Here is a 7,764-nt window from a genome sequence, read left to right as displayed (position 1 = left end):
GCTGTGCAAAGTCAGCTCCCCGGGCCGCCGGCAAACCACGCGGTGTCCGGAGGTGCGCCGGCCCGTTCGCCCGTCCTCGCGGGCAGGTCGGGTCGGAGGGAAGAAATGGAAACTCCCCAGCGCGACTCCCGCCGCCGCGCATCCTGCGGACGTCCCACGCAGGCCCCCGCGGCCCGCGCCCCGCCCTGCCTCGCCGCCGCCGGGGTCCCGACCCCGAGCCGGCCCCGCGGGGTCTGCGGCGCGCCACGCCCACCCGCCGCGGGGCCGAGGCTCGGGGCGGGACCGCGGGGCGGCTGCGGCGACCACCGGCAGAGCCCGGGCCCCGCCAAGCGGCAGAGCCCCCTGGGGACCGATGCGCCCCCTAATGCGGCGCGGTCCCCCTCGCCCGGACGCTCAGCCCCCAACCCAGCCGTCTCCCTCAGGGCAGCCTCCCTCGGAGCGGCCGCGGGCGCCCCTCAAGGACCCAGGCGCCAGCCGCCCGGCGTGGCTCCCGGCAGCCCGCCCTCCCCGGCCCCCGCACCTCCCTCGCCCCGCCCCCCAAGCCCGGCGACCAATCGGAGCGTCGTGCACGTGACGAGCGCTGCCTGCGATGACCTCATCCCTGGTGTGGGATGACGTCAAATTCAAGATGGATGGAATCACAGCGGCAGCGGCCGCTGCGGCGTGCGCGAGCCGAGTGTGAGCGGAAAGGGGCCCAGCGTCTGCCTCGGGGCTGAAGACCGGTGAGTAACTGTCACGGCCCTGGCCCTAGGAGAACTGCGGGGCCCTGTTGGAAACCACAGCCTCCCCGCAAATCGTGGCCTTTCCTGACGTAACTCTGAGGTGATTTCTCTCCTCTTTTTTCTTTCCACCAGCCGGTTGCGGGCTCCGCGCGCTACTGCGCTTGCGCCGGGCCTTGTCTCTCACCGAGCATGCCCCGGGCTCCCACGTAGCCGATTGTGCCTTCACACTGCGCATGTCCCATGCCCGCACTCGGCCTCGCCCTCGTCACTGCGCATGCTCCGTTCCCTCACTGGCTCCACTCCGCGCCCCGGCCGGGCTGCCCCCGGGGTAGCGGACGCGCCTGCCCGGGCGCGCGCCCCTCGCGCGGAGCGGTTGGAGCGCCGGCGTTGCAGGCGCGCCTCCGCCCCGGGCAGGTGTGGGGCCGGCGGCTGGCTGCCGGCTCGGGCCGGGAGGGCGCGGGAGCCGGGGGCGGCCGTGCGGGTCCCGCACCTGCTGCGGCGGGTCGCCCCTCTGCGGCCTTCGGCCCCGCGCCCGGATCGTGGGCGCCCGGGCCCTGTCTGGTCTCCCCCGCCCCCGGCCGCCTCCCCGCCCGCCCCTCCCGCGGCGTCGGGACCTCGCGGCGCGTCAGTGCCCCGCGGAGCCGGGGAAGACCTTGCCCCTGACTCGGCGCCGCCGGCCCGCAGCAGCCTGCGCCGGCCGGGAGCTGTGCTCGGCCGTTGCCGGTGTCCCCACTCGAGAAGGACCCCGCCTGCGTCCGGGTCTGCGGCCGAGCCGTCGGACGGGGAGCGGTCCCCGCGCAGCCCGTCGCGCCGGCCTTAGAGACGCCGGCTGCGGCCCCTCGTGATCCTTTGGTGGCTTTTCTGGAACACGTTCAGTAGTCCCTCCGCAAACGATCTCCCTTTTAATCATGGGACAGCCCCGCGGCGCTGGCACCGGGCCCGCGGTTACCAGGAGGGCGGGGTGGTTCGGGAGAACGCCACCGGAGCAGCACCTTTGGAGGCGGGGTGTTTTTAGACAGGTATCCCAGTGGCGTTGCCTGACGGTGGGAGCTGAGGGGCACGTTAATCAGACTTCGCACAGCCTGGGATCTTTTTTCAGTGCAAGAGCTAACAGCTCTGTTCACCTGGCGTCTGAGGGCTTGTGTGTGTTACTGTACAGTCCGGTGACTGTTCGTGCTGGTGACCCTGAGTCATCAGTTAAGGAGCTTACGTTATGGTCTTCATACCTTGTTTAAGAAGACAAAGTGGGTTAATCCATTTTAGAAAGAGTTCTCATTGAAAATTATTTTTTAAACCTTACCCTCTGGTGCTTGGAGAAGTAAATCTTTCATCCATCTCTAATGACTAATAGTCCTTTAAATTTAAGCACCCCTAAATATTGGTGTTAAAAAAGTAGAAGTTTGAGGCATTGGTCTACTTAAAAGTAACTTTTTAATTCATTCTTTCTTTTTAACACTATTGAAAGTATAGTGTACTTCATTCTGCAGAAATGAAGTTGAAGAAGATAAAACGCCTGCCCCTGAGGAACTGACAGTGTTATATAGCAGGGAATTTTGGATGTGTACGTTGGTAAAGAAAAATTACAATAACAAAAGAGAGGTTAAGTTATTAAGGACGTCTCTGGATGGGAAGGAGATAATTGAAGGGACCGTTTTAGTTGTCCCCAAAGCCAGTGGGAATGGGGAGAACAAATTCTAGAGCTAGGCTTGACAGGTCACTGATTGGCTGTTAAGGAAAGATAAGAGGTTTCTGGTTTAGGAGACCTAGTGGCTGGCAGCACACCAAACTAGGGAATGTGTGAGGACAAGGGGGTAGGGATGAGAGGGTGTGGATCCTAAGTGCCGTGCCAGCCAGGTGGGATGTCCTGTGATGGAACTGTTCTGCAGGCACCTGAGAGCCTGGAGTCTCAAGAAATCTAAGCAGAGATACAGATTTGGGAGTCATCATCCAGTAGCGATTAAAGCCACAAGTTATCATAGAAAAAGCAAAGAGAACTGCCACGTGTTGGGCTTTGTAACAGATGCTGGAGAAATAAAGGTGAGCAAGTCCAGGTCCTAAACCTGAAGTTGGATGATTTCTCTCTTTGCCCAGTAGATTCCTGCCAAGCCTTGTGCTTGGCATTAGGGATACACCGATAAAAACGAGGGCTTTTCCTTTCAGAGGGTCTCATGAGGGAGATATAAAAGCAGATCAGTTGAAATAGTTGTGGCTGCATTACAGAGAGATGAAATGGTGTAGTAGCTTAGATGACGGAGCTGCTGCCTAGGGGCGTATTGCAAAAGATTTGTAGATGCAGTGACATTTCAACTGGATCTTTCTACAGAAGTTAGCCAAGTAAAGGAGAAATAAGAAAGATATTTTAGGTGGCAGAAACTGGATATCCAGGTTGTAGGGTAGGTGGTAAGGACTGTCCAATAAAGATGGAGAGATGAGTTGTAACCAGACTGTGAGGTTTTGTGTGCCAGTCTACAGTTCGGATTTTCTTTAGGAAGTAATGGAAAAATTGATAGAGTATTCTAAAGCAGGGTGGTGATGTAATCAGCTTTACTTTAGAAAAACAAAGTGCATAATTTTCACACCTGCATTTAATTGGAGTGCAGAGTACAGAGAAATCAACAGATATTTATTGCTGTGCAAGATGCCACGTTAGACAGTGTGAAGAGTGCCAAAAGATATTGAATAGATACCAGTCCTTAAATAGCTTACAGTCCTGTTGGGGAGACACAGATGACCCGACAATATAAGGCAATGAATAAACACTACATAAATGGTGTTGGCTCTGCATAATACAGGAATTGAAAGGAGGTGTTTGCTCCTTAACTGAAGTAGTCAAGGAAGGTATATTAGTTTGCTTTGGTTGCTATAACTAAGCACAACAGACTGGGTGGCTTAAATGACAGAAGTTTCTTTTCTCACAGTTCTAGAGGCTAGAAATCCAAGATCAAGGTGTCAGCAGGATTGGTTTATTCTGAGGCCTCTCCTTGGCTTGTAGATGGCTGTCTTCTTGTCTTCTTCACATGGTCCTTCCTCTGAGTGTGTCTTTGTCTTAATCTTCCTTTTCTCATAAGGACACCAGTTATATTGGATTAGGGCCCACCCCAAAGACTTCATTTTAACTTAATTACCTCTTTAGAGACCTTATCTCCAAATAGATTATATTCTGAGGTGCTGGAGGTTAGGACTTTGACATATAAATGTGGGAGGGATGAGAGGAGAAACAATTCAGCCCATAACAGAAGGTTTCTTGGAGGAGTTGGAACTTGAGCTGAGCTTTGAAAGGTGGTTAATGTTCATATGAGTGGGGTGCTGGGGAACTCTGGAGTTAGATGAGATCTAGGACATTCCAGATAGGGTAATGGAAGAAGTAAGATGTGCAGGTTGTGTCTCAGAAGCAAAGTGTCTGAAGCAGGGAGTTATCACAAGGCGATAACTAAGGGAAAGAAGATTTAAAACATTCTTAGAAATCAGATTTTATAGAGCCTTGGAGTTCATGTTTTCAAAATTTTGCATTTAAGCCTAATGGAGAACCACTGCATTTGTTATTTTGTTTTTTAACAGGATCAAGGTTGGCTCTTTTCATTCAGGTCTTAGATTTCAACTGAACTGTTTCATCAAGGCATTTTCTGACCATCCTCTCTGAGTACTGTACCCAGCCGTAGCACCCTGTTTATTTCCATCATAGCACTTAGCACAATCTAAAGTTATCTTTTTAATTTGTTTGTTTCCTTGTTTATCATCTGATTTCCCTCAGTAGAAAGTGGGGGCCTTGTCTGTTTGGAGATATGAAATATCTCATATTTCAGAAAAATCTAACCATGCCTTTTATGTAATATATGTTTAATAAATAACTTGAGTTAGTGACACTTAATGCTAAGTATTAGCATTATGTTGGATGAGTGACAAAGCTTTGTTTTAGGAAGCTCAGTCTAGCAGTAGTATTTTACAGGATGGGTTTGGAAGGCATGACAGGAAGAGTGAGTATCACATGGAAGCATATTGGGCTTCTTTAATAAGAACAGAAACTGACAGGCTTGAATAGAAAAAGGAATTTATTGTAAAGATACAGGGTTGGTAAAGTTTATGGACTTTAAGGGAAAGCTAAAGAAAATTGGGCCAGAAGGACAAAAACCAAGCTAACTCCAGGCATCTATGTAGCAGGCACCAGCAGGTTGCATTTTCAGGCCTCTGCTGAGATAAATCAGCTCCATTCATTTACTGCCTTTGTTGTTATTCTCAGGACCCATATTCCAGGGACAAGGTTTCTGATTGACTTGGCTTTGGTTGTGTGCCTACCCCAGAGCTGGGGGAGAGCAGCACATCAGACTGTACTTGGTGGGACAAGGTAGAATCTTCCAAGGCAAAATCACAGAACTGTTACCAGGTGTAGGAATGCTGCTGGGAGGCCAGAACAGAACAGCAGAGGCTGTGACCAGACTACTCTGCTAAGGTGCCTGTTAAGAGCCCAAACTATGTTATAGTGGAGTCATTCCGCTGGGTATGACAGAGAACTCATGGTTAAACCAAAATTAAGCGCTCTCTCTCTCTCTGACTCTCTGAAAGACAAACACTGAAAATGTGAGGAGATGGAATACAAGGTAGTAACATGACTCCTCTTGAGGGATCGGATAAGCTAGTCTGGCTTTGAAATCTGAGGAGGTTTAGATAATTTCTGGGTATCTGCATTGTCACCAAGTGAGTGATGATAAGACTGAAACCCAGAGCCAACTTCCTATCATCATCTAATGGTAAAATCAAATGGAGATACGGATGTGGGGATGAGCTCTGGGTGCCTTTGTGTGTGTGTGTTTATATTCCAAAGCCAAATGTAGATGCTTTGGATTTTTAACTAGGTGTTTGCCTTGTGTTACGTGCATTCCCTATTTTTTTTTTTTTACCAGTATCATGGTTAGGACTATATAACAATCTCCAACATTCCAAAGGACCAGTGTTCCCAGAGTTCAGTTTTAGGTTAATATTTTGGACGTAAGGAGACATTTTCCTATAGAGCTGGTGTGACGGTTTTGAGGACTAGTCCTGAAGCCAACTGAATTTATAATGTATACCTTAGCTGTGATACCAGCCTGAGTTTTAGTTTCTAAAACTTGAAAGTAGGTGAGATTGTTTTGATCCCTTTCCTGACCCCTCACTCACCTGATGCCCTTCTGAGTGCCATGTTGTGCTTTGCTTTCTTCTGCACCAGAATGCTCTGTATTCCAAAATTGCCTGCCTTCCCTGTATCCCTCAACAATTTTAATTTCCTGCAACTGATCTAACATTGGGATAAAGAAGAAAGTATTTGCATTGAATTAGTTTGTGTTAAGATACGAATTCTCCCAACCCCCTTTGCATTTATTACCTGAGGAATTCGAGGTGATGCTGTGAAATGATTTTCTGGAATCCAGTTATGAAGGGCTTTGTAGCCACTCCAGGGAATTGGAACTTGAGGCCACAGTAAGCCATTGGAGGTTTTTAAGCCACAGCAAGATCAGATGAGCATTTTTGTAAAGGTCTGTAGTAGAAATGTGAAGAATGGAACCTTCACTATTAAGGTTGAATATCCATTATCCAAAATGCTCAGGACCAGAAGTGTTTCAGATTTGAGATTGTTTTGGATGTTGGAGTATTTGCGTTACACTTGCCAGTTCAATCAACATCCATCCCTAATCCAAAAATCTGAAATGTTCCGATGAGTATTCCCTTTGAGCGTCGTGTTAGCACTCAAAATATTTTAGATTTTGGAGCGTTTCAGATTTCAGACTCTTTGGATTAGGGATACTCAACCTGTATTATAAGTGTCAAGTGAGTGACAAGTCCCAAGCCTTCCCTGGTGTCCCCACTATTCGCTCATCCACCATCCCACCCCCCGGCCAAGTTAATGATATTAGTATTCCTGATATTAGTATTCCCATAGCACCCTCTATATCCTTCATTAAACTGTTGTCTGTCCTCCCACGGGAATATAAGCTACTGGGAAACAGGATGCTGCCAGCTTACTCTTCTCCCCATCTCCAGCACCTCTTATGATCCGTGGTGTACATCAGGCCCCCGCAAGCGTTTATGAGAGGAAAAGCAAGGAAGGAAGATGTGTGCTTGCCATATGGGAAGTGTTGTACATACTGGGACTTTCAAACATAGTGAATCTTTTGCCCCTCATAAAATCCCACGTGGTGGGTAACGTTAGCCCTGTTTAACAGGTAAGGAAACTAGTACTCAGAAAAGTTGAATGATCTTAATCAAGGTTGCATACCTAATAGGTGACAAAGCCAGGATTTGAGACTAGTAGACAGGTGTGAAAAGCTCTTCCACGGAACTGTAATGTCTTCCATGAATTGTTAACAATAAAGATTCTTTCATTTTGAAATTTCAGAAAACAACATGAAATAGAAACAATTCAGGCAGAGTTTGGGAAGACACTGTGTGCAAGGATCCAAGTGGTAAGCAAGCCAGTCCTGTTTCAGAGTCTGGTTTTCCTGGGGGTTTCCTCAGCTTTTTCTGCTGCTCATAAATGGGCCTTTTCTTCCAGATTTCACCCACTTTCCTTTTAAGAGTGCCGAGGTTTCCCCACTGTGACTGCAGTGGCAGAACTTCCGCACTGGTGAGTCAGGTGGAGGTGAGCAGGGGGAAGAAGGGGATGTGGCCGGCAGCAGCGCTGCGTGTTCATGCGTAAGCTGCGCTGCCTTCTGTAAGTCAGAGCTCCTGATCACTCAGCATGAAGACATGCGTGAAAAATTGGAGTTTAACGTGCCAGCAAGTTTATATTGACTCTGGATCAAAAAAACACATGAGGAAAAAGTACAGCCAGCAGCCACGCCAGCCATGTGCGAGGGCTGACGAGCAGAGGGTCAGAGGGCTGAGGGTTCAGTCTGCACACCCACCAGCCACAGGAGTCCTGCCGGGTTAGCTCAAGACTTTCAGCGCTTATGGTTTTCCCCCTTTTTGCCCACATTCTTAATGGGGCATTTTATATTGTTAATTGTTAAGCTCAATAAATATACCTCCTATTGTTAAAACATAAAAATACAAAATGTTAATTGTGTATTTG

The 7,764-nt window shown here is 49.3% G+C and overlaps 1 protein-coding gene across 4 annotated transcripts in view; it reads left to right on the top strand.

The window, feature by feature from the left end:
• Positions 1 to 586: 586 nt before the first annotated feature.
• Positions 587 to 7,764, top strand: part of ZBTB21 (zinc finger and BTB domain containing 21) — a 17,390-nt gene continuing 10,212 nt past the window's right edge. For 2 of the 4 annotated variants that reach the window (XM_012659993.1, XM_012659996.1), the window contains exon 1: positions 587 to 722. The gene's annotated coding sequence lies outside the window, so the exon portion shown is untranslated. Of the gene's footprint in view, positions 723 to 2,607; positions 2,760 to 7,089; positions 7,157 to 7,764 lie in introns of those variants that run through there. The other 2 variants (XM_012659994.1, XM_012659995.1) reach the window with 2 other exon arrangements.

Source organism: Propithecus coquereli, unplaced genomic scaffold (genome assembly GCF_000956105.1).
Source record: "Propithecus coquereli isolate 6110/MARCELLA unplaced genomic scaffold, Pcoq_1.0 Scaffold644, whole genome shotgun sequence".
Lineage (NCBI taxonomy): Eukaryota > Metazoa > Chordata > Mammalia > Primates > Indriidae > Propithecus > Propithecus coquereli.
Note: the sequence above shows the minus strand (reverse complement) of the source record. Positions and strands in the feature narration are given on the sequence as shown.